This window comes from Eulemur rufifrons, chromosome 30, assembly GCF_041146395.1.
Source record: "Eulemur rufifrons isolate Redbay chromosome 30, OSU_ERuf_1, whole genome shotgun sequence".
Lineage (NCBI taxonomy): Eukaryota > Metazoa > Chordata > Mammalia > Primates > Lemuridae > Eulemur > Eulemur rufifrons.
In genome coordinates, this window is record NC_091012.1 from 104,379,595 (window position 1) to 104,406,570 (window position 26,976).

At 40.1% G+C, this 26,976-nt stretch overlaps 1 protein-coding gene across 2 annotated transcripts in view; it reads right to left on the minus strand.

Moving 5' to 3' along the window:
- JADE3 (jade family PHD finger 3) overlaps positions 1-25,903 on the minus strand; it is a 136,454-nt gene extending 110,551 nt beyond the window's left edge. Inside the window, exon 1 of one of the 2 annotated variants that reach the window (XM_069463139.1) lies at positions 25,875-25,903. The gene's annotated coding sequence lies outside the window, so the exon portion shown is untranslated. Of the gene's footprint in view, positions 1-25,519; positions 25,812-25,874 lie in introns of those variants that run through there. The other variant, XM_069463138.1, reaches the window with a different exon arrangement.
- Positions 25,904-26,976: the final 1,073 nt, after the last annotated feature.

Genomic DNA, 26,976 nt, shown 5'->3' on the forward strand with positions numbered 1-26,976 from the left:
TTGGGATACTTCACTTAGTAGAATGGGTTCCAGCTCTATCCAGGAAAATATAAGATGTGCTATATCCCCATTATTTCTTATAGCTGAGTAGTGCTCCGTGGTATACATATACCACATTTTGTTACTTCACTCATGTATTGATGGGTACTTGGGTTGTTTCCACACCTTTGCAATTGTGAATTATACTGCTATAAATATTCGGGTGCAGATGTATTTGTTATAGAACGTCTTTTGTTCTTTCGGGTAGATGCCCAATAATGGGATTGCTGGATCAAATGGTAGGTCTACTTGTATCTCTTTAAGGTATTTCCATATTGCTTTCCACAGAGGTTGCACTAGTTTGCAGTCCCACCAGCAGTGTATGAGTGTTCCTGTCTCTCCACATCCAAGCCAACATTTATTTTGAGACTTTTTGATAAAGGCCATTCTCACTGGAGTTAAGTGATATCTCATTGTGGTTTTGATTTGCATTTCTCCGATGATTAGAGATGTTGAGCATTTTTTCATGTTTTTTGGCCATTCTTCTGTCTTCTTTTGAAAATTTTCTATTCATGCCCTTTGCCCACTTTTTGATAGGGTTGTTTGTTTTTTCTTGCTGACTTTTCTGAGTTCTAAATAGATTATAGTTATCAGTCCTTTATTGGATGTGTAGCCTGCGAAAATTTTTTCCCATTCTGTAGGTTGTCTGTTTGCTCTCATGAGTTTCTTTGGCTGTGCAGAAGCTTTTTCATTTCATCAGGTCCCATTTATTTATTTTTGTTGTTGCTGTGATTGCCTTTGGGGTCTTCCTCATAAATTCTTTGCCTAGGCCAATGTCTATAAGAGTCTTTCCCACATTTTCTTCTAGAATTCTAATAGTTTCGCATCTTAAGTCTGTTATCCACCGTGATTTGATTTTTGTGAGAGGAGAAAGGTGTGGGTCCTGTTTCAGGCTTCTACATGTGGCTATCCAGTTTTCCCAATACCGTTTATTGAATAAGGATTCTTTACCCCAGTGTATGTTTTTGTCTGCTTTGTCAAAGATTAGATGGCTATATGAGGATGGTTTTACATCTGGATTCTCAGTTCTATTCCACGGGTCTGTGTCCCTGTTCTTGTGCCAATACCAAGCTGATTTAATAACCACAGACTTGTAGTATAGTTTGAAGTCTGGTAAATTAATATCTCTCATTTTGTTTTTGTTGCCTAAAACTGCTTTTGCTAAATGGGGTCTTCTCTGGTTCCATACAAAGCATAAGATTATTTTTTCTATATCTGTGAAAAATGATGTTGTTAATTTAATAGGGATTGCATTGAATCTGTAGATCACTTTGGGTAGTATAGACATTTTAACAATGTTGATTCTTCCGATCCATGAGCATAGTATGGTTTTCCACCTGTTTACGTGCTCTGCGATTTCCTTCCTCAGTGTTTCATAGTTCTCCCTGTAGAGGTCTTTTACCTCCTTAGTTAAATATATTCCTAGGTACTTTATTTTCTTTGTTGCTATTATGAAGGGTATTGAGTCTTTGATTTGGTTCTCAGTTTGACTATTATTGGCATATATGAATGCCTCTGATTTGTGTGTATTGATTTTGTATCCTGAGACTTTACTGAATTCATTTATCAGTTCCAGGAGTCTCTTGGTTGAATCCTTGCAGTTTTCTAGATATGATATCATATCATCAGCAAAGCATGAGAGTTTGATCTATTCTGTCCCCATTTGGACACCCTTGATTCTGCTACCTTGCCTGATTGCTCTTACAAGGACTTCCAGCACTATGTTGAATAGAAGTGGAGATAGTACGCAACCTTGTCTGGTTCCAGTTCTAAGTGGGAATGCTTTCAATTTTTCCCCATTCAGTATGATGTTGGTTGTGGGTCTGTCATATATGGCTTGTATCATTTTTAGGTAGGCCCTGTCTATGCCTATTTTGTTAAGTGTTCTTATCATAAAAGGGTGTTGAATTTTACCAAATGTTTTTCTGCGTCTATTGAGAGGATCATATGGTCTTTGTTTTTGCTTCTATTAATGTGGTGTATTACATTTATAGATTTGCGTATGTTGAACCATCCCTGCATCTCTGGGATGAAGCCCACTTGGCCATGATGGATTATTTTCTTGATAAACACCTGGATTCGATTTGCTAGGATTTTATTGAGAATTTTTGCATCTATATTCATAAGGGATATTGGTCTGTAGTTTTCTTTTTTTGTTGTGTCCTTTCCTGATTTTGGTATCAGTTATGTTGGCTTCATAAAATGTATTGGGGAGGACTCCGTCTTTCTTGATGTTGACGATGCAGTTTTAATTTCATATAATTTTTACATGCCATGAAATATTCTTTTTTACCCCAACCATTTAAAAATGAAAAAACGCATTCTTAGCTTGTGGGCTGTATGAAGACAGGGCCCGATTTGGCTGGCAGGCCATTGTCTGCCAATTCCTCCTGTTAACTAAGACTTGATGTCTCAATGAAGGAATTGAAAATTTCAGTTCATTGGGATGAAATGGCTGCTACAAAAGAAAAATAAATTTTAAACATTCCCTTGTAAAAAGTAGACATTTCAAACCAGCATCTCACCATAAACTCATGTTAAATTTTCAGCTTGTGGGAGGGCCACATTCTATAAGTACAAAGCAATTCATTATAGTGGAAACCACACTTGAAAACTAAGACCTGCAACTGACTAGGTGTGTAAAGCTACAAAACTTACTTAGCCTCTCTGGGGCTTGATTCCCTCTATTCTAATCCATTTCTAACAATCTTCTACATCACTAAAGAGAGTGGGAGTTAGAACTATAATTTACTAAACTAATGTTAAATTCTTCCTGTGATATATAGCAAATATTTATATTTCTGTGTGTGGGTCCCTATGATGCAAAGCCTCTTTCAAAAGAAATCTTTTATCATTATTATTCTAGTCTATTATAGAATCTAGCCTACTTGTACTTTCAACAGCCTGAGCACTGAACAACCCCAAACAGAAAAAACTCAAAGAAATCCATGTCCAGACATATCTAAATCAAACTGCTAAAAATAACACAATGGAAGAAATCTTGAAAGCAGCAGCTAAAACATTACCTTATGGGAATTATGACAATTAGAATGACAGTGTTTTTTTTTTTTTTTATCAGAAACCATGGATGTCAGAAGGAAGTGGCACAACATGTTTGAAGTGCTGGAAAAAAAAGTGCCAACATATAATTCTATGTCCAGCAAAAAATGTCCTTCAAGAATGAGAATTCATAACCAGCAGACCTGCTCTAAAAGAGGAAGTTCTTCAGACAATTGGTAGATGGCACAGGAAGGAAGCTCAGGACATTAGGAATGAAATAACAGCAATATAAATGATAAATATTTGGGTAAACATAATAGACTATTCTTCCCTTGAGTTCTTTATGTTTGGTGGCTGATAGCAAAAATGATAACTATGTGATGGATTTTCAATAGGTAGAGATATAATATATAAGACAACTATAACATAAAGGAAGGTAAAGAGCTGTATAAGGTGGCAAGGTTTCTGCATTCCTCTTGCAATGGTAATATATTGATTCTAAGCAGACTGTGCAAAGCTAAGTATGTATATTATACGCCCTAGAACAACCACAAAACTATTCAAAAAGATAAATTCAAAAATTACAAGAGGTAAATTAAAACATAGCACTAAAAATGTTCATATAATCCCAAAGGTGGCAGGAAAGTGGAAAAAAGTAAAAACAGAGTTAGCACAAAGAAAAGAAATAATAAAACAATAGACCTAAAAGAAGCATATCAATAACTTTACATTAAATGTAACAGTCTGAACATGCCAATTAAAAGACAGTTTGTCAGAATAGACTTTAAAAACATGACCCAACTACATACTATTAATATCTATGAGAAAATCACTTCAAATATAATGATAAAAGTAGGTGAAAAGTGAAAGGATGAAAAAGATATATGGTGCAAACACTGATCAAAAGAAAGAATTCAGAGCAAAGAAAATTATAAAGATAAAGAGGGATACAGGGGTACGTGACATAATGCTAAAACAGTTAACTCACCCAAAAGACTTAACAGTACTAAATGTGTAAACAAACATCTAACAACAGTACTTAAAAATATGTGAAGGAAAAACTGTAAGACCTAAAATGAGAAATAGAAAAATCCAATTACACTTGGAGGTTTCAATACTCCTCTCTAATTAATATATAGAACTAACTAGTAGAAAGAAATCAGGAAAAATGTATAAGAACTAAATACCATCAATCAAGTGGAATTAGCTGACATGTATAGAACATTCTACCCAAAAACAGCAGACTATATATATTCTTTCAACAAGACAGACCATATCCTGGTCATAAAACAAACCTTCCCAAATATAAAAGAATTGAAATCATGAAGAATATGTTCCTTGATAATAAAGGAATTAAATCGAAATCAACAACAGAGAGATAAGAGAAAAATCTCCTAACATTTGGATATTAGCTAGCACACTTTTAAATAATCCATGAATCAAAGAGAAACTTTCAAGGGTAATTAGAAAATATTTTGAACTGAAGTAAAACACAAATGTAACATAGCCCAATCTGTGGGCTACAGCTAAAACAGTACTTAGAAGGAAATTTATAGGATTAAGTGCTCCTTTAGGGGGAAACAAAGGTCTCAAATCAATAATCTATACTTCCACCTCAGGGAACTAGAAAAAGAAGAGCAAAATGAATCCAAAGCAAGCAGATTAGGAAATAACAGAGATAAAGCAGAAATCAATGAAATTGAAAACAGAAAAACAGAAAAATCAATAAAACCAAAAGTTGGTTTTTGAAAAGATCAACAAAATTGATAAATGTCCAACACAACTGAGAAAAATACAGAGAATACTCAAATTACTAATATCAGGAATAAAAGAGGTTCTTCAGATATTAAATGGATAAGTAGATACTATGAAGAACTCTACACACATAAATTAGACATCTTAAATAATATGGATCAATTCCTTGAAAACCACAAACTACCAAAACTAATTTAAGATGAAATAATACATAACCTGAAAACTCCTATAACTACTGAAGAAACTAAATTCACAGTTTTAAAACCTTTTTTTTTTTTTTTTAAAAAAAAAAAACACCTTTCAGAAGCAGAAATGAAAACCTTTTAAAAAACAAATGCTCAGGCTCAGATGGTTTCACTGGTAAATTTCAACAAACTTAAAAAAAAATAATTTTGCAAGATCTGTTCTAGAAAGCTGGAAAGAATCCTTCCCAACTCACTTTATGAAGCTCTAATACCAAACCCAGACAAATATGGTGCATAAAAAGAAAACTATAGACCAATCTCCCTCATGAACATAGAAGCAAACATCCCTAATAAAATATTAGTAGATCTAACAGCAATATACAAAAATAATACAACCAACTGGGGTTTATCCCAGGAATGCAAGGCAGGTTTAATGTTCTAAAATTAATCAATGTACTCAACTATATTAAGTCTAAGAAAAGAAAAACCACATGACATCAACTGATGTAGACAAAAAACATTTGCCAAAATTCAGCATGCATTCATGATAGACACTCTCAGCAAAGTAGGAATAGAAGGGAACGTACTCAACCTGATAAAGAATTTAAAGGTGAAACAAGAAATGCCCTTTCTCATGACTCCTATTCAACATAATACTAGAACTATCTGCTTGTATAGGGGTAAAAAAAAAAAAGTAAACACAAGGTATACAAATTGAAAGAAAAATAAAATTATCCCTATTCCTAGACCATGATTGTTTATTAGAAAATCTCAGGGAATCTATAAAAAACCCCCAAAACTCCTACAACTAATAGTTAGCTTAGCAATGTGGCAGGATATAAGGTCAATGAAAACATAAATAATATTTCCATACACCAGCAATGAACAATTGGAAGCTAAATTTTTTTTTTTGAGACAGAGTCTCACTCTGTTGCCCAGGCTAGAGTGAGTGCCGTGGCATCAGCCTAGCTCACAGCAACCTCAAACTCCTGAGCTCAAGCGATCCTACTGCCTCAGCCTCCCAAGTAGCTGGGACTACAGGCATGCGCCACCATGCCCGGCTAATTTTTTTCTATATATATTTTTAGCTGTCCATATAATTTCTTTCTATTTTTAGTAGAGATGGGGTCTCGCTCTTGCTCAGGCTGGTCTCGAACTCCTGAGCTCAAACGATCCGCCCACCTCGGCCTCCCAGAGTGCTAGGATTACAGGCGTGAGCCACCGCGCCCGGCCTGGAAGCTAAATTTAAAAAGTCATTTACAATAGCTCCAAAGAAATGAAATACTTAGGTATAAATCTAACAAAATATGTATAGGCTCTGTATGCCAAAAATTATAAAACATTGATGGAAGAAATCAAAGAAAATATAAATAAATGGAGAAACATATATTCATGTGATGGAAGACTCAACATACTAAAGATGTCGATTCTCCCAAAATTCATTATATTCATCATTAGACTTAACCGAATTCCAATAAAAAAAAATCCCAATTTTTTGGAGTTTTTTGTAGATATAGACAAGCCAATTGTAAAATTTATAAAGAACAGCAAAAGAACTAGAATAGCTAAAAACAATTTTTAAAAAAAGATGAATGAAATTGGAGGAATCACACTAAATTTATGATTATAAAGCTACAGTAATCAAGACAATGGTACCGGCAAAGTGATTAAAAACACAGACCAATGGAACAAGAGAGTTCAGAAACTGATCCACATAAATATAAGCAACTGATTTTCAACAAAGATGAAAAAGCAATTTAAAGACATCCACATGCACAAAAATAGACCTCCACCTAAACCTCATTCCATTTACTAAGATTAACTCAAAATAGACCTAAATATAAATGTAAAATCACAGAACTTTTAAAAGAAAATGAGAATATCTTCATGACCTATGGTTAATCAAAGTGTTCTCAGATGTGATTCCAAATGCAAAATCATTTTTTAAAAATGATAAATTGGACTTTATTAAAATTAAAACCTTGCTTGGTGAATGACACCATTAAGACAATGAAAAGTCAAGCTACAGACAGAAAATACTTGCTAGTAAGTCACATAACCAACAAATAATTTTATCTAGAATATTAAAAAAAAAACCTCTCAGGAACTCAACAGTAAGAAAACAAACAACCCAATTTAAAAAATGGGGAAAATACTTAAAAAAAATACTTCTCTAAATACTTGGGCAAAATACTTATTCTCTGATGGGTTCAATAAAAGTCACGAATTTGAAATTAGTCTGGCTTATTTTTTTTTAATTGTAAGGATGGGAACATCACTCCTAGCTCTCTACATTCTAGGGCAGAAGGTGGCCCAACTGATGATTTTGTCAAAAACACTTTATTGGCCGGGCGCGGTGGCTCACGCCTGTAATCCTAGCACTCTGGGAGGCCGAGGCGGGTGGATTGCTCAAGGTCAGGAGTTCGAGACCAGCCTGAGCGAGACCCCGTCTCTACTAAAAATAGAACGACATTATATGGACAACTAAAAATCTATATAGAAAAAAATTAGCCGGGCATAGTGGCGCATGCCTGTAGTCCCAGCTACTCGGGAGGCTGAGGCAGTAGGATCGCTTAAGCCGAGGAGTCTGAGGTTGCTGTGAGCTAAGCTGACGCCACGGCACTCACTCTAGCCTGGGCAACAAAGTGAGACTCTGTCTCAACAAAAAAAAAAAAAAAAAAAAAAACAAAAAAAAACCCCACTTTATTAGAAACATTAAAGAACAGGGTTTTTTTGTTTTGTTTTTAAATAATCACCAGGAAAAAAGTGGGTTGAATTTTTATCCTCCACTCCTCCTGTTCCATATTCTCAACCCACTCCCTTCCTCCCTCCCTAATATTTCAGAACTTTGGTTCAGACTTCCTCTGCAGAGGCTTCCCTATGCTGCATAGAAAGTTGGCACTTTGATCTTTTTGTATGAATGGGTATCATACCTGGACTGTTTCTGAGTTTGAAATTTTATTGTAAGAGATTTGTTTTATGCTTCTTTCAATAAAGTTGTCAAGCTGACTCAGAATATTTATAAATGCCAGAGTAAGTGAACCATGTTTTAACCTGTTCTTCCTGTTTCTAACTCTTTTTGCTTGACTCCATTTTGAGTCCTTTGGGTGCTGACAGGGCAGACTGCAACCCTCCATTTGAGCTCTGCTCTCCATTTTCGTTCTGGATGATCAGTGATTGACACTGAGTACTAGTGGAGCCTGCTTGGGGTGAGGGAGTGTGGGGGTGCACAGGGCCAAACATAGTGCCTGTAACACACTGGGCATTTGCTGAATTTGTTGATTTGATTATGCTGTTCAGTAGTATGAAAAGGAAAGTGATAAAACCTGTTAGGGAAAAGGCTGTATCACAAACTACAGTATATTTTGCCAAATCTATTAGATTTTTGAGGCAGCTCATAGTTTTTCAATTTGTATTGCTACGATATAGTTATTTTATGGCCATTACTAGCAAAAGTAGATTATAGAAATAGTGTTTAACATGAAAAAAGGACCCTGTGTGAGTCTGTTTGCCCTGGATCTCCTAAAACAAAGGTTTTTGATGTCATCCTCTTGGCTTATAGAACAGTAACATGATAAAAAGGAACATTAGTTTCTCATTTTGTGATAATAGGTCCAGAAAGTCTTTCTGTAGTGTTCTTGAGTACCTGCAGAAGTATCCAGTCTTATTGCTGTGAAGGTCTCTTCAGGTACTAGTATGATCACAAAGGTATTTTAAGGTGCTGGTACAGCATCAAAACCAGCAATCAGAAGTAGATTTCAGAGACTTTGTACAGGATAGGGCATGACCCACAGGAAATGTTGTAGGATGTTTGGGTATGAAAATACAATTTTCAAAATTAAAAGCATGACTGATAAAAATACAGACTGAACACATGTCAAAGACTTATTTAACTTATTAGTGAGGGAACCAGCAGGAGGTAAAGGTAATTCAAAGAATATCTGCAAGACTTGGTATATATAGGCACTAAAAGTAAGAATGCTAGAATAAGACTGCTAAATTAGATAGAAAAGTGGTTATGCCCTATAGGAAAGTTAATCTGTAATTTTTGGGACTATTTCTTCCACCAAACAGAAAATTTTACATCTCTACCAGACAAAAATCTGTAAGTTAACATGTTACTTGAAAAAGTCTAGTTCCAATCATTAGTGAACAATTAGCCAAAGACACAATCCCCCAGAGAACTAAATAATTCTTGGGTGGGCCTCTCAGCTAATGCTCCAGTATTACATTGAAAGGACATTCAGTCATACTCTTTCCCTTATTTTTAAGTAATTTTTATTAACAGGGCTAATGGTTTATTTTGTACCTGAGTCTAAGTCTTTGAAAGTCAAATTAAGGTCCTAGGGGGACACCTTTTAGAATACTGCAGTAGTGCTTATATATTTGTACTTAACACAAGCATTCCAAGACAGTCATTTGTTTACCTTTTAAACCAATCATAGGATCTTAGAAGTCATCTGAGATCGAGATGGAACGATCTCTTAGGACAAGAATGCTTTCTTTAGCAGCCTTGACAGGTGATCATGAAGCATTTGCATGCAAGGAAGAAGGAAAGTAACATTACTAAGTGCCTATTATGTGCAAGTTTATTTTAAAAGGGCCAAATTTCTTTTCAAACAGTAACATGTTACCTACACATTTAACCACAGTTATCAAATAAATGGATTGCTTTGAATTATACCTTAATTAAATTTTATATACAGTATAATTTACCCTTTTTAATGTACAGCTCAAGTTTTGACAAACGCATACAGTTGTAATTACCATCACAAACAAGATATAGAACAGTTCCAAGCATAATTGCTTTTTAAATGTCAATTAATCAGCAAGTATTTATCGACTACTGATGTGTCCAGTACTCACTGGTTAGTCTTTGAGTGGGGATCAGCAGGAGAATGTGAAAAGGCAGAAGAAATAAAAGGTATTATGCCTGCCTCCAAAGAACTTCCATAGTTTAATCAATGGGGCATAGTTTCACACACATGAACCAAGCAGGCAATGCAAGAAAACAGGCAATCTACTAGGTAATAACCTGTGTGATATGTGGGTTCTAGTTTTGACACTGCCATCATGTGACTTTGAATAAGCCAGTATTATTATTTCTTATCTAGGCCTTCCTTTTCCTTATTCATAACCAGAAGGATTTGTCTCAGACAATCACTAAGGTTCCTCCTAATTATAAATACACAGGATTCAGGTAGTGATGGTTCAGAGTATGGATGGAGAGATAGGAAGATGGGAAGAGTTTTATGCCATTGAAGTGGTCAATGCGTTTACCTCACAGGGTTAGTGAACAAGGGTAGATAGGAGGGATGCAAGATGGAGCTGAGGGAGGGGTAGGAACTGTCACGGGGCTGTGATGGATGTAAATAGAATTGCAAGGTGTTATTCTGGAAGAATGTGTTGAGGTCAAGCTTTGAACTGTTGTGAGAGCCAGGGAGAGACATGAGGACTGGGAAGCTTGGTTGTCTATTAAGCAAAGAGAGAAATGATACCATGACAACAGTGATCCACAATAATCTTTTACTGAAAAACTGCCGTGGGCATGCCTTCTAGGCCCTAGGGATACAGCAGCACAAACCCTGCCCTTTCTGTTATTTATTGCCATGTAAATCACCCCAAAACTTAGTGGCTTAAAATAGCAACCATTTTATTTGCACATAATCCTGTGGGTTAGCAATTTGAGCTAGAATCATCTGGGTAGTTGTTCTGCTGGTCTTTCCTAGGATCCCTCATGCAGTTATAGTCATCTGGCAATGTGAACATTCTAAGATGGCCTCACTCACATGTCTGATGGTCCGTTGGTGATTGGACCTCCCTCTCCACATCATCTCTCTTCCTCCAGCAGGCTAGTTGGGGCTTCTTCACATGGTTGCCTCAGGGTTCCCAGGAAGCAAGAGGGAAGCTACAAGACTTCTTGAGACCTAGTCTCAGAAGTCATTCAAAATTACTCACACCACATTTTATTGGCCAAAGCAAGTCACAAGGACAGCCCAGATAAAAGGAGTAGAGAAACAGACTCCACCTCTTGATAGGAAGATCTGCAAAGTCACACTGTAAAGGGGTGGTACAGACAGAGATGAAAGGACTTTGTGGCCATTAAGCACTCTACCATACCATCCAACTTTGGCAAATGAGTGCTAAGCACATTTAGTCCTGTGGGGCTTCAGAGGGGGAAAGAACCATTGAGGTGAAATGAAACAAACCCAGAGGAGTGTGGAGAACACTCTAGGCAGAGGCAGTATAGACAGAGGGTTAGGTGACTCAAGGTATATTTAGATTCTAGTGAACACATGCTTGGATGGAGTGGGTGGAGAAGAGGATTTGCGAAGTAAAAGGCAAGGATGGTGGAAATGGTTATGAATGGGTGTGGGGGATCCTGACTGCCAGGCTCTCAGGAGTACGGACACTACTTATTGTGCAGTGAACAGCCAGGGGTTGGTGGTGGCCTAATGGATGGGGGTATAGGGAAGAGGGCTTTAGAGCCTGCATCTTTATAGACAGCAGCCCAGAAGTAAGTTGAGTCAGACCTGGAGTGTGGTGGCACAGAGATCATGGCAAGAAAGCAGCCTAGAGACAGTTTCCCCAAAGACAAATGCCTACATAGATTCTCCTTAAGGAGCTAAAAGGCATAATTGGAACTTTTACAGGTAAGCTTATTTAGAAGTATAAAGCAGTTTCTTCTGGATTTAAGTTAGTTATCCTAGAGCTACACAGCAGCTATGCAAGGAAGGGAACTTTACTGCATTTTCTAATGATATAGTACTCTAGGGAGAGATCTCAGTGAGCATGCTGAGTTTTTGCAATTTAAATTTAGGCTCCTAACACAGACACACACACACACACACACACACACACACCCCTTTGCTGTATAAGATGTAAGTTTCATGTGAGATAAGTAGAATAGAGCTGTTTACAGTCAAAGTTTTGTCTATATTTGAAAAAACAAAATTCCTGGTATTCTTTAACATTGTAAGTGGGTAAGGAATCATGGGAAAGGCTAGAAACCACAATGGAGCCAGGAGAAAGCTGCCTGCAATCTCCACTGTGAAGCCATGCTCTGCCTAGGTAAGATGGAATAGCCACACTTTTCACAGTGGCAACATGGCAAAGCATTTTTTTTTGACAGTTTACAAAATGCATCATTACTTATTCTCCAAACTATTGTTTTCCACAGGATGTATATGGCCATTAGAACATGTTACACGTATTTTTTATATAAAATGAGAATTGATGTTTGGTTTGTTAATTGAATAGTGGACAGCAATTCTTCATGTATTTGTGAGCGATAAGATGCAGAGAACTTGAGGGTTTTCTATCACTCTGCAAGTAGCAGTCTAACTGTATAACTTCAAGTCATGTGTATATGAAATAGGTCACAAAGTAAGGAAGTATAGCAGTAGGTGCCAAAGCAATAAAAAAGATAGTGCTTAATGAGGGAATATGGAGTAAGGGATGGTATCCAAAAGAGTGGAGTTGGGGGTAGGGTGGGAAGGTCTCTTGCTGACAATTTGTAAGCATTTGGAAAAACTGGCCCAGGCAAGACTGGCAGGGCAAAGAGGGAAGGATGTTCCAGTTGTGAGGAAAGGTTCCAGGTAAACATGAGTGTTGGATTGTTGGTGATAGTAGGGGAGAGAAGGCAGTGAGGAAACAGTCCAGAAATGATAGCCCTAAGACTGTGTGCTCAAGACTTCTTGTTCCACCCAGTTCTCCTGAAATCCCAGGTGAAGAACTATCACAGTTGATGAATTATGTCATGTGAAAACATTACAAAACAACTGAATTAATAGACAAGAAAGGACATATAGGTTCCTCATTGCACATACTGGATTTCATCCACTGCCTGGTGGGTAGCCCTTTGTGCATACTTCATAGGACAGGAGGAAATTCTGCAGGAAAAACATATCCCCTCTGCCCTTGGTGTCTGCTCAGACTGAGCCAAGAGCCAGACCATACTACACAGTAGCTATACAAAAAACGTATCTCCATTACATTTTCTAATGATATAGTGCTCTAAGGAGAGATCTGAGTGGGCACGAAGAGTTTTCACAATTCTCTCCTCAATGTGCTCCTTAAAATTGGGGATATCTCTTGTAAAAAGATGTGTTTTAAGATGCATTTGAGAAATTGTAGATGATTCACATCATGGGGGCTCCAAGAAATCAGACCTCATCAGTATCTTCAACAGCTTTTTAAAAAATTGTAAAAATAAAGTGTAGTGATTATACAAATTACTTACTTTGTGGGGAGGTACTCAGGTTCATATACATTTGAGGAGAGGAGTGCTTAGTCTGGGTCATGGCATACAGCAAGCACTCATTGGCTATTAGTTGATTCTGCGCTACTTTTTATAGCCTCTTGTATGAAAAATAGCAATGCATTCAGGTTTTGGTGACTATGATTCTTCAAAGTTGGGAGGGCAAGCAAAATTGGGCATCTGGTCTAACCTTTGGATGTTATGCAGAACTCCCATATATCTATGTTCCTAAACTTTTTCACCACTGAGGACAACATATCAAACAGATAGCATGTTTTGAAGGCTTGCCTACCAAACACACTAGACTTATAAATTAATTAACTTCTCCATTTTAATTAATCAAAGATGAGTGTTTCTGACAAGAAAAGGTTCTATTAAACATGAGTTTCAAGACCAGCCTGGACAACATAGCAAGACCCAATCTCTACAAAAAATAAGAAAAACTAGCTGGGGTTTGCTGGTGCACATCTGTAGTATTAGCTACTTGGGAGGCTGAGGCAAAAGCATCACCTGAGCCCAGGAGTTTGAGGTTGCAGTGAGTTATGATCACACCACTGCACTCTAGCTTGGGCAACAGAGGAAGACCCCCTGTCTCCAAAAAAAAGAAAAGAAAAAAAGAAAAGGAAAAACAAAAAACATGAGTTAATAAAATGTTCAGTATGCCAGACACATTGCTCAGCACTTGATCCTTAATATGCTAATATGCCATTCATTCCACACAACAATCCCAGTTTACAAATAAGGAAACTGAGGCACAAAGAGGTTAAACTCACTCAAGGTTGTACAGCTAGTAAAAAGAAGAAGCAGGATTAAAACTTGGGTCTCTGCTACTCTACCCATTCTAGCATTCAAACTGTAGCTAACTAGTTTTACCATGAATGGTAGTATAATTCTAGCAACCTTACACCCAGATATTTGCCCTAGAGAAGTGCAAACTTATGTGCACACATACACATGAATTTTTACAGCAGCTCTACTCATAATCACCAAAAACTGGAAGTACCTATAAGGCCCTTCAATGGTGAATGATTAAACACGCTGTGGTACATCTGTACAATGGAATATTACTCAGCAATAAAAAAGAACAAACTACTGATACACACAACAATTTGGATGAATCTCAAAAGCACTATGCTGAGTGGTAAAAACAAGACTCAAAATACCATATTGGACAGCACAAACCAAAAAAAGGAAAAAAAACCCTCAAAAGATTACATATAGCTTGACTCTGTTTATGTGACATTATCAAAATGACAAAAACTATGATGATGGAGCACAGATCACTGGCTGCCAGGGGTTGGGGTGGGAAGAAATTATGACTGAAGAGCTAGCAAAAAGGAGTTTGAAACTGTTCTGTACCTTGGTTGTGGTGGTGGTTACACTGACCTATACATGTATTAAAATCCACAGAACCATACACAATCCAAAAAAGTCCATTTTATTGTATATTTTCTAAAATGTCAATAGGTCATCTTTTTGATCAATACTAATTTCTGTATTTTCCATTTACTATAACAGTTCTACCTACCACTAATGATAGGATTTAAAAATTAAAATAGTTATACTATAAAGTGAAACAAAGAACTATTATCAGGCCATACGTCCAAACTGAATGATGACAGTCATCTCTTTAAATAAGCATTCCTTAAAAGTTAAAGTAATTTGGATGCTTATTCCCTTAATTATAAAAATATTTCACTAAATTATCAGAGGACATATTTCTTATAGCAATTTGCATAGTAAAATAAAAATAATCAAAATTACCCCTGGGAAAGAGAATGTGATAGGATGAGGATGTCAAGAACAACCATGGCTCTTTCTACAACTTTTCAATTTTTGCTAGAATGCATTCATGTATCACTGGTATAATTAAAAACAGAATTCTTAAAAAACTTTTAAAAATCTTTCTAGATGGAAATGGAGATATTTTGAAAGTTGCAATATCTTTCCCTCTGTAAGGCTTCCATTGCCCTTGCAGACCCCCTTGGTTGCTTCACTTTCCACTTCAGGCTTGTATTCTACTCAATACCTAGTGCCTCACTCATAGCACGTTAGACACTGTATTAGTCCATTTGCATTGCTATAAAGAAAATACCTGAGGCTGGGTAATTTATAAAGGAAAGAGGTTTATTTGGCTCACAGTTCTACAGACTGTACAAGAAGCATGGCATCAGCATCTACTTCTGGTGAGGGTTTCAGGGAGCTTCCAATCAAGGTGGAAGGTGAAGGGGGAGCAGGCGTGTTACATGGCAAGAGTGGGGACAAGAGAGGGAGGAGGTAGTGGCAGGCTCTTTTAAACAACCAGCTCTTGCATGAACTAATAAAGTGAGAACCCACTCATTATCATGGGGAAGGCACCAATCCTTTCATGAGGGATTTGCTCCCATGACCCAAACACCTCACACCAGGCCCACCTCCAACAACGGGGATCAAATTTCAATATGCAATTTGGAGGGGCCAAATATCCAAGCCATATCAGGCACTCAAAAACTGTTTGCTGAACTGAATTGCACCTGGCAACGTGGGGAATAAAAATGACAAACAAATGGTCACTAACAAAACCTATAATCTAGATAGACTAAATCATGCTCTAAAAGGCATACATAGAATTTTGGAAGACAGTACGGAAAACATAACATACTGCCAGTGGTTTTGAGGTTTTTAAAGCCTAAAACCAGCAGAACCCAGACCAGAATCAATTATTCCTGGCTCCCTAGGCATACAACCATAAAATGCAAGGGGGTAAGAAAAATAAAAATAAAGGAAAACTAACCTGTACTGAGTTTCTATGTGCCATGCACTGCATTAGACATTTATGTAGATTAAAACTTATTTTAGGCCAGGCGCGGTGGCTCACGCCTGTAATCCTAGCACTCTGGGAGGCCGAGGCAGGAGGATCACTTGAGGTCAGGAGTTCGAGACCAGCCTGAGCAAGAGCGAGACCCCCGTCTCTACTAAAAATAGAAAGAAATTATATGGACAGCTAAAAAAAAAAAAATATATATATATATAGAAAAAGTAGCGGGGCATGGTGGCGCATGCCTGTAGTCCCAGCTACTCGTGAGGCTGAGGCAGGAGGATCGCTTGAGCCCAGGAGTTTGAGGTTGCTGTGAGCTAGGCTGATGCCACGGCACTCTAACCTGGGCAACAGAGTGAGACTCTGTCTCAAAAAAAAAAAAAAACAAAACCAACTTATTTTAGGATTCAGGTTTCAGCTCGGAAATGTAAAGCACTAGGAAGTCATCATATTCCTCCCTTACAATAAGGAAAAAGCTACACAAACTGAAAAGCAACTCTTTTCTTGGACATATCAGAGAACTGAGGTCACAGGACTACCACTATCCCAATATCTGGAGAGACAGGTGCCTGCAGGGAGACATAGGACCTGAGCATATAAATCTGTAGGAAGATTAAACTGGTAATTCTTACAAATTACTGGAGGCCAGAGTATGTGCTGGCATGAGAGTGTGAAGCTCCTGGGCTCCATATAGAGGGGTTCCCTTCCTCTTACAAGCTTTTCCTACAAGAATCCCACCAGGCTGTCACAGGGAAGATCAGGAAAAATCTCAAAGTTCCCACTATGGTGCTTGCTTGCTGAGGAAAACAGCAGCCACTGTGAAACTCACCCAGATGCCTTTCCTTTATCTCCAGTACAGAACAAAAAGGCTTAATCTTCAGGGGGAAGGACTTAAAACCTGTGCCCTGAAAGAAATGTTAAAGGAAATTCTTCAGGTAAAAAGATTGTGATTAATGTGGGAAACCTAGATTACCATAAAAAATGAAGAGCATTGGGAAAGGAATAAATGAAGGTAGAATATAATCTATTTTTTAAAAAAATATTTGAAAAGCCAATTTCCCACACACCAGCCAAGGGCCAGTCTTGCGAGCATGCCTTTGAAAGATAGCAGCCTCAGGCCTAGTGTGTTAACTCTTTTCTGCACAATAGGTTATATACAAAAAACAAAAACAAAAACAATCCTACAGCTAACATCATACTTAATGGTGAGAGATGGAATGCCTTCCAAGATTGGAACAAGTTAAGGATGTCCCCTCTCACCACTACAATTCTGAAAAAGAAGGAAAAAAAAAAAAAGCCAGAGTACTCATATCGCCTAATTTCAAGACTTAAAATAAAGCTACACTAATCAAGACAGTGTGTTAATGGAAAAATAATAGACAGGTAGATCAACAGAGAGCCCAGAAATAGATGCCCACAAGCATACTCAACTGATTTTTAACACAGGTGCAAAGGCAATTCAATGAAGAAAAGATAGTCTTTTCAACAAATGGTGCTGGGAGAAGTGGACACCCATGTGTAGGAAAATGAACCTCAATATATACTTCACATTCATGGCTGGTGGGAATGCAAAAATGGTGGAACCACTTTGGAAGATAGTTTGGCAGTTTCTGACAAAGAAATACCCAACAATCCCACTCCTAGGTAATTACCCAAATGAACTGAAAACGTATGTCCATGCAAAGATCTATATGCTAATGTTTGCCACAGCCTTATTCGTCATCCATCACCAAAAAACTGGTAACAACCAAGCTGCCCTTCAACAGGTAAACAACAAACAGTGGTAAATATACATAATGGAATACTATTCAGCAATAAAAAGAACATGCTATTAATTCACATAATATATATGAATCCTATAAAAGCAGCCAGACCAGATACACATTAAATGATTACACTTATATGACATTCTGGAAAAGGCAGGGCTATAGTTAAAAATTCAGAAGTATGCTATTGTGATGCATTTCTAGGGGAAAAACTGACTGGATATTTTTTTTGAACAGGGATAGCTCTGATCACATCAACTTGGATAGGAGTTTATGGAATTTTTAAAACACGGAAATATATTCATATGGCTTAAAATTCAAAAGGTATATATAAAATTTTATGCAGTTAAAAGTCTCCCTCTCACCTTCTGCCCCCAGCCAAGAATGCCCCTAAATTATCACTGTCTTGAATATCTTTCCAGAGATATTTTGTCTATGTAAGCAAAAGTGGATATATTTTTGCCCCATTCACTATATAGTTTACATAAATGGTAGCATACAATGGCACTATTCTGTTTCTTGCTTTTTTTCATTTTGTACATCTTAGAGATCATGTATTATCAGTGTAACATTCCATTGTATAACCAAGCCTGGATTGACACTTAGGGTATTACTAATCTTTTGCTATTACAAGCAACACTCCAATTAATTTGTAAAATTTATTGAATAAATTCCTGGAAATGTTTGCTGGGTCAAATGATATGTGTGTTTATACATTTTATGGCTCCTTCCAAGTCACTGACTTTTAAAATGTCAGATTTTGAATTTTTATCCTAGGAGGAAAGAAGGGAAGCTAAGATTCTATGACTAGACAATTTTCTGGAGGAATGTACATCTCTAAGTTGTATAAAATGAGCCTACTATAGTTTCCCACATGTACCTCCTAGGATCCAGTTGCATTTTTATGTAATATATTTCAGGCCACAAACAAACTATTGTAAAGCCTATTTCAGTTATGTGAAAAGTGTTACTTCTGAGATCTTCACGAGCAAAGGTCAATGGCTGATGCCCCCAATTGGTAGTTCTTAGCCACTCACTTCACACTACAGTGCTGGATTCTTCACTGTAAACACAGGGAGATTTAAAAATCTTAACCAAATAAAACATACCTACAGAGAATCCTTTGTCCTTATTACAATGCCCAAATAACGATTTCTTCTCTTAGGTAAAAATTATAAATCACATGAAGGTTCCATGGAAAGACTGCAAATGTTTCTCTCATCTCTTAGATGGTGGATTCCCAAAAAACAGTCTTTTTGCTTGACCACAAAACCTAGTATGGTCTAGGTTTTTGTGATAAAGCTTGAATAGGAGATCGAAGAAATCCAGGGGCTCACAAGATCAGTGAGCAGTTATGCCACTCACAAGTATGTATGTCCAAAACCACACAGTCTCCCTTTGGCTTCCTCATAGAGAAACCATCACCCCACTCCACATTTGGCGAGAGAGAAGATATTACTAATGGCACAATCATATTCCTTAGTCTCTAGAATACACTACATTCTACATTCAGAAATGGGTATTTAATAAGATTTATCAAAGCTTACATTCATTGCTAATTATTATGCATTACTGCAGCAACAGCCCCCAATTTTTTTCACATCTCCCTGTATCCAACACCCTTGAATAGCCACCTCCCACAAGACTCTGGAGTGGGCCACGGAAGCACTTCCATGCTTTAGCTGACAGGACAATAGCAGATGTGATGCAAGCAGACACTTGAAAAGTGCTTGTGCATTGGTGCTTGCTCTCACTTGCTACTGTGTGACTTTGAGACCACCATGTTAACAAGGCCACAGTGGCTCACACCTATAATCCCAGCACTTTTGGAGATTGAGACAGGAGGATCCTTTGAGGCCAGGAGTTTGAGACCAGCCTGGGACTCCATCTGTACAAAAAAATGAAAAAATTAGCTGGGTGTGATGGCATATGCCTGTAGTCCTGGCTACTCAGAAGGCTGAAGCTGGAGGATCACTCAAGGTTATAATAAGCTATGAATGCCTCACCACTCCAGCCTGGGCAATAGAGCAGAGACCCTGTCTCCAAGAAAAAACAAACAAACAAACAAAAAAAAAACGTCTAGACTAGTTGGCTGGAGGAGAGACCACATAGTGTGGAGATGAGCCATCACAGCTTTGGGTCCCCTAGACCAGCAGTCCCCAATCTTTTTTGCACCAGGGACTGGTTTCACAGAAGACAATTTTTCCACAGACAGGGAGTTGGGGTGGGGGAGGAACTCAGGCAGTGATGCGAGCTAGCGGTGGGGAGCAGAGTGGCTGTAAATACAGATGAAGCTCTGCTCACTCCCGGCTCAACTTCTGCTCTTACCCCACCCCCACTCCCGTTTCCTAAGTTTCACGGAAGATAATTTTTCCGCGGATGGGGGACGGGGTTGGGGACTGCAGCCCTAGAACAACCCAGTCTGCCAGCCACCAGATGTGTGAGTGAGGCCATTCTAGATTATCCAGCTGCCAGCTAACCTCCATCCTCCTCCTAAAAGCTAAATGACAGAGGCTACTTAAAAGTAAATATTTTTGTGGCCCAGTACATATAGGAAGAGCTATAGAACACTGGTTTTCCTCTGTGAGGTTGACACTGCACATAATAAATACTTTCAAATAGAAAAATCTCCAGTACCTGGATGAGAATAAATAAATATATAAGTACTGAAAGATACTTAAATCTTACCAGATTCTCACAAATGTGCTGTCTGCCATCACAGATGGCACAAACAAAAAACACAAAAAATTTCCATTTAGTCACTGAAGTATCTTTATCATGATATATTTAAACTGAAGTCTTATACTCGACAGTTCCATTTCTAACATCGAACAACTCAGGTTTCCAGGAATTACTTTTTCTCCCAATTCTACTTTTTCCCCATGTGACAGGGCTCAGTAAAAGCTGAAAGAGCTCCCTTAATGCAGCCTAAAAAGCATCAGATATATGAGCCTAATTAAACCTCCTTCTAGAAGCATTCTGAAGGACCAGCTTCTTCCAGCATCACAGCAACTCTTTTTTAGCCACTTTAATGGTGGGCAGTAAAAACTGTTTAAGACCTACACATTTGGGCCAGGAACATTGCCTCTATTGGATCACAAGATGGGACACTGAAGGGGAAACGACTTTCTTAAATCATTTTTGTTCAGGCCTCACTAGGTGCTTTTCAGGAGTAAACACACACACACACACACACACACACACACATCATGTGGTTTAAGAAAAGGTGAAAAACACCTTCCAGCAACCTCCCATTCATTGTATTTGGAATAAAACACAAGCTCCTTAATGAGATCCCATAAGGCCTTGTCAATCTTCCCTTGACTACTTCATCTTTCCTTCCCCAGGTCCTAGCCAAACCTCTGTGGACCCTTTCCACATCTCTCTCCCACCTCAGTGCCCTTACGACACCCGCTGTTATCTCTGTGGCAATCTCTTCTCTTTACCTTTTATTTTGCTTATTCCTGCTGGTCTCCCTCACAGAGGCATTCTACCTCTTACTTGCTGTTTGACCTTGGGCAAGTTACCTTTGCTTCACCTTTCTGAGCCTCACACTTCAGAGAGATACCTTGTCATCTAAGAACAGCATGCCTCAGAGAAGATGGATCGTCACGTTTACATCCATCCCAAAAAACTACCAGATATCTACTCTTCTGATCCTTAACCAAGCTGGTGGTCCCATGACCCCCTATGAACCCCTTCAGCAGAGCACTCCTCTGATTGTGTGAAGATTCCTTAATTCCTTTCCACTGGAAAGCTGAGCTGCTAAGGGGATGAGTGTCTTTTACCTCTTATATCCCTGGCAAATAGAAAGCACTCAATACAAGTTTGCTGAATGAATTAAATGAAGATGCTGGAGAATATGTTATCATTGCAAAGTTGGGGAGTGGAGAGAATTTTCTTAACAATGTTAAAGTTTGGCATAGCTAGGAACAAACTTGTCAAGAATAGTGAGAAAAGGGGGTTTATCTTAATCATTTTTACAATTGATAATGATTTCTATATCTAGAACCAGAGATTCTACATGATTTACAAATGTGTGCTTCAGAGATATAGGTAGACTTTACCTCTGGGGCCCTGAATCACCACAAATGTTCTGCTATACTCAGTGGCTGCACCTGAGCCACTGTTCATGCTAGGAAGCCCTTGACAAGTACCAATCTCTCAGTGGTTACTCTCAAATGGTTTGGAAAAAGAAACAGAAAGAGCAAATGATAAAGCAAATGAGAGCAAACTAAATAACCGGCAACCTTGGGTAAAGGGAATATAGTGAGTTGTTTGTACTATTCTTGCAACATTTTTATAATTATAACCTTGTACCAAAATAAGTTTTTATAATCTAAAAAAGAATAAATTTCCCAGGAGATTTCAATACACAAGATCTAGAGTACTGGCCATGCTGGTACCATATTTTCTTGTCAGCAGTCCCAAAAACCGCACTCCAGGCCCAGGTTTCCCTCCTTGCCTATCAGCCAATATTAAGGGAAAAGGAGCTCCTTGGGTAGCAGGGTATAGATATGGTTTTTGGGTTGGGCAAGAGATTAAATTATTTGCCACTTGAAGAGTATTCATGAACTCATAGGTGTTTCCTATTGATCAAAGCCCCAGTACTATTTCCCCACACCAGGCCCCTTACTTTATTCAGTTGCCTACCCTCTGAATTCTTACATTCCTTTCCCTAAGCCTAGCTATGGGATCAGGTAAGTTTTTCCCAGGACCCTTTTTTCTTGCTCTCCTCCAAGAGAAGCACAGAGGCAGTTCTGATGGTAAGACCTTTGCTGCTATTGTCTATAGAAAGACCTAAAGGAAGGAGGCAAAAATAACCATGGGGGAGTCACAAAGACCCAGAACACAGAAGACTCAGAGTGGTAGTTATTTGGTCTGTAATGACCACTTGCTAGCACCCTTTTATTCTTTCATCACCTGTACCCACTCATCCTAGATACTCCCCATCCCCTAAACCAGAATGCTTCAGCTTTCCCAACCACTGTAACTGGAAAAACAGAAACTTGTGAGCCATTCAAGCATCCCCAAGTCAGTAGAGTTCCAGATGGGTGTCACCCACCACCCACCTCTCACCTATAAGGTGAGTAAGTTGAGGTCACAGTAATTTATTGCCTGATAAGAGATTTTCTTAATGTAAGCTGGCATATTACCACTATCTTCCTCAGCTCCTATTTTGTGTAAGGTCCATGAGGAGGTAGGTGCATTATATCTCATGATAATGTTCAACTTCCTTTTTGGCCTGAGTCTCTGTAACCCTGATCAAGAGTTGTAAGGGCCCTCTGTAATGTCATGTCTTCACCAGAAATGGGCTGTTATGGTTGGTGGAAAAAAAGAGAGGGAAAAGACAAGCATTATTAAAGGCGAGGACCCTACTAAACTTACCGGCCTTTAACATCCCCTGTTCTTTATTTTAACTTTCACCAACCCATACTTCTTAGCTATGATGACAGCCCTGCACCATCACCTGTCCTGCTCCTGGGAACCTCCTCTACAGGCCAGAAGGTGGGTCACAGGTGCTCTTAAGGCTGCTTCCAATTCATTCCTGGCTCCCAGCTGATCATAAACACTTCAGGAAGAAGTGGGAGGCCCTTCTCTACATTTCCCTATCTGTGACCAAGATTCACATCACACTGCTAAGGCCAAACATGACTCAGAAAACAGGGGAGACAGAAAGCGTGGATTCTAGAGCCAGACCTGCACCCCTGAATATTCCAGAACTGACTCGACAGAAGATGCAAGGAACTGTTTCAAGACAACAATCTTGGGTTAAGAGCTCTTCTCTAGCAAACAGAAGTGTGGAGAAGAACACAATTGAGGAAAATGGTGGCAATGATGGTAACTAACACTGATTGACAGCTTAATATGTGCTGGGCACTGAGAAGCACTTTCCAAAAATCTCAGGTAATCCTTTAAGAGAGAGTATTATCCTTCTACAATTTAAGTATTTAAGGTCAGAGTTCCCTTTAAATGAAAGAGAAAATGATATGTTATAGAGGTAGGATACTCCTAGGCTAAACAAAAAAGAAAAAAAATCTATTTTCACTTATCCGGAGAATAATCACATGATGCTATAAAATCATGAGAGAACTACATTACTCAAAGGGTACAAAGGCCGGGATCCACATTCCCACGGTCTACAGATGTTTTGAAAGTACTAAACTAAATAAAAACACGATGCTTTGTTCAAGCCAACTCCTCTTCTCTTATCCTCACCCCAACCCCCCTGCCCAGGCTGACAAGAAGTGGCTGCAGGGAAAGTACTTAAACCGAGAACTACTCTGTGAAAGTGGATTCTGGGTTGCTTAAACTAAGCAAAGATGTTGTGCAATCAGTTTTTAACCTAAATTATTTTTCATTACTTTCCGAGTTTAGAGAGAAAGCAGTTATCTCTATCAGACTGAACACAGGGAAGGAGGTCGCCTTTCCCTCTAGGTCAGTGGAATCACCGTCAACACGGTTTTGATTTCTCACACAGTCAGACGGTGGAGGGGCGGGGGAGCGGGGATTTTATCCTCAGCTTCACAGATAAACGCATCTCAGGAAGGAAAAAAAAACAAAGAAAAAGAAAAAAAAAAGAAAAAAAAGAGAAAAAAAGAGAAAAAAAAGAAAAAAAAAAAAAGAAAAGAAAAAAAAAGAACTCGCGCACATCTGAGGCCATGGATTTCCTTGCAACTCATAAAGTCGGAGAAGCGGCCAAACAAGTTTCTTGCCAAATCCCTAGGAGCTACATATGTCCCAGGGCTGCACAACGATATAAACTTTTAAGCATGCCTTCACATACCACCATTACGGTCACTCACTCGAGATCCCCGCCCCCCTTCTCGGCACAAATAATAAACGCAGGTTGTCCCGTGCAATTTAAAGCCAGACTTCACCGAAGTAGTGACTCTGCTCTCAAAAGCGGGAGAAAAAGACTGAAGGCCCATGGCCAAGGGAATAAAACGAACTCGAGAGTTTGAGAAAAGTTAAGAACTTTGCCGTGCTCTGTGGTGGGAAAATTTCCCCGAAAGACTTACAAAGCCCTCAAGATCTTCCCACACCTCAAGACCGCCCGGCGCTCGGTGGCCGCGGACCCGCAGAGTCCGAACAATGACGGGAGGGGGAGGGAAAGTTCGCCGGCCCGAGGGGTGCCGGCGATCCCACTCCTGCTCCCGCTCGTTGGGCACCCGAGCTCCCCGGCGTGCCTCCCCTCTCAAGCCACTCTGCTCTTTCCGCCCCCCAACAACGAAACATCCAGGGCACGCCCTCGCTCCCTGAAGCATCCGACCCCAGGCGGCCGGCAAAGCAGGTCCTCCGGCCACGGGTCTGGCCCAGTAGAACCCCCAAACCAGGCAAAGGGCAGGGAGGGAGGGGGCGCCGGGAAGGGGCACCAGAGGGAACCGCAACAGTTATGGCGCTCAATTCCTGCCCGGTGTAGCCGGGAGCTGCAGCCGAGCTCGTGCGTCCGCCCCCGCCCCCCGCCCCCCGCCCGGGCCACCAGGAACTGCCCTGGCCAGCAGAGGGGCCACCAGTCACTTTACCTCAGCCCACACACGCTCTCGGCCCGAAGGCGCTAGGGACGCCAGAGGCGATCCGGACCGAGGCGAGGCCGAGCCGGGACCTTGCGCTCCCCGCCGACGGCTTCCACTCACCGAGGCTGCCACTCCCACTGCCCACCAGGCGCGCCACCCCCAACCTCGCTAGCGCCGCGTATGGCCGCCGTGGCGCCTACCTTTGCGCAGCCGGGTCGCCGCTCCTTCCCGGCTCCACACTGCGGCCCGGCACCGTGCCGGGCGAGTCCGGCAGGGATGGTAACCGCCCCCCTAACGGCTCGCTTTCTTCTCTTTCCTCCCTCGCACCTGCCCCCTAATCCCCTCCTCAGCCCCGCCGGGGCCGTCCCCCACGCCTCAGCTCCCGCCCTCGGCCCTCGCCCGCCCGGCCCGTCAGGCCTCTGCGTTGGGCAGGCGGTTGGGCGGCGGCGGCGGCTGAGGCAGCGCGGAGCACTATTGTATTCCTGACACTGTGCGCTCCCACGCTCCGCCTCTTCCCTTTCCTTCCTCCCCCCACCAACCTATCCCCCCACTTACCGCCGGCCGCGCTCGCCCTACCGAGTGGCTCCCCGCCGTCTGCCCGCCGAGCGCTCTTCTGGCGGGCTGGGCACCGTCGCCAACCGCCTGCCTTGAAGCTCCGCCCACTTATAGCTCCCGCACCCGCTGCGTCGCGCTCCAGGTGGGTCTCCTCCCCCCCCCAACTGCTGCGCGCGCTGCTGCCCCGAGGCGCCCCAGCCCCGCTGAGCGCCAGAGAGAATGAGGTGGGGTTGTCTTGGCTGTGTCAAGATAACAAACTAAGCTTTTCGTGGCCCCTTCCAACTCTAAAGTTCTATAAGTGGGACTCTCATATATAAACTTGGCGGCCACTATTGATTTACGTCGTTTGTGCCTGAATTACTTAAAATAATACCAGCCTGAGCAAGAGCGAGACCCCGTCTCTACTAAAAATAGAAAGAAATGATCTGGCCAACTAAAAACTATATATAGAAAAAAAAAATTAGCCGGGCATGGTGGCGTGTGCCTGTAGTCCCAGCTACTCGGGAGGCTGAGGCAGTAGGATCGGTTAAGCCCAGAAGTTTGAGGTTGCTGTGAGCGAGGCTGACGCCACGGCACTCTAGCCCGGGCAACAGAGCGAGACTCTGTCTCAAAATAATAATAATAATAATAATAATAAAGCCAAGGTGGTTATTAACAGAATATACTTATTCAATTGCAAGCACAAATGGTTTATGATGTTGTGTGGCGGTTTTGATGTGTCAGTTTGATTAGGCTACAGCCCACAGTTATTCAAGCAAACACAAATCCAGGTGTTGCCGTTGAGGTCTTTTGCTGATGTAATAAAAGTTCCTAATCAGTTGACTTAAAGTAAGGGAGAGTATCCTAGACAATCTAGGTGGGCCTGACTGAATCAGTTGGAAAGCCTTTAAATCAAGGCTGAGGTTTCTAAGTAAGAGAGGGAAGAAATTTCGCCCATGGATGATAGCTTTGGCCGGTGTCTATTGGTTCCAGCCTGCTCCTCATCTTCCCTTTCTGACTGTGTGCCCTACAGATTTCAGCCAGCCCCACAATCGTCTAAGACAATAGCTTCAAATGAATGAATGAATGGGAATGTATTTTATATATAGAATATATATATTAA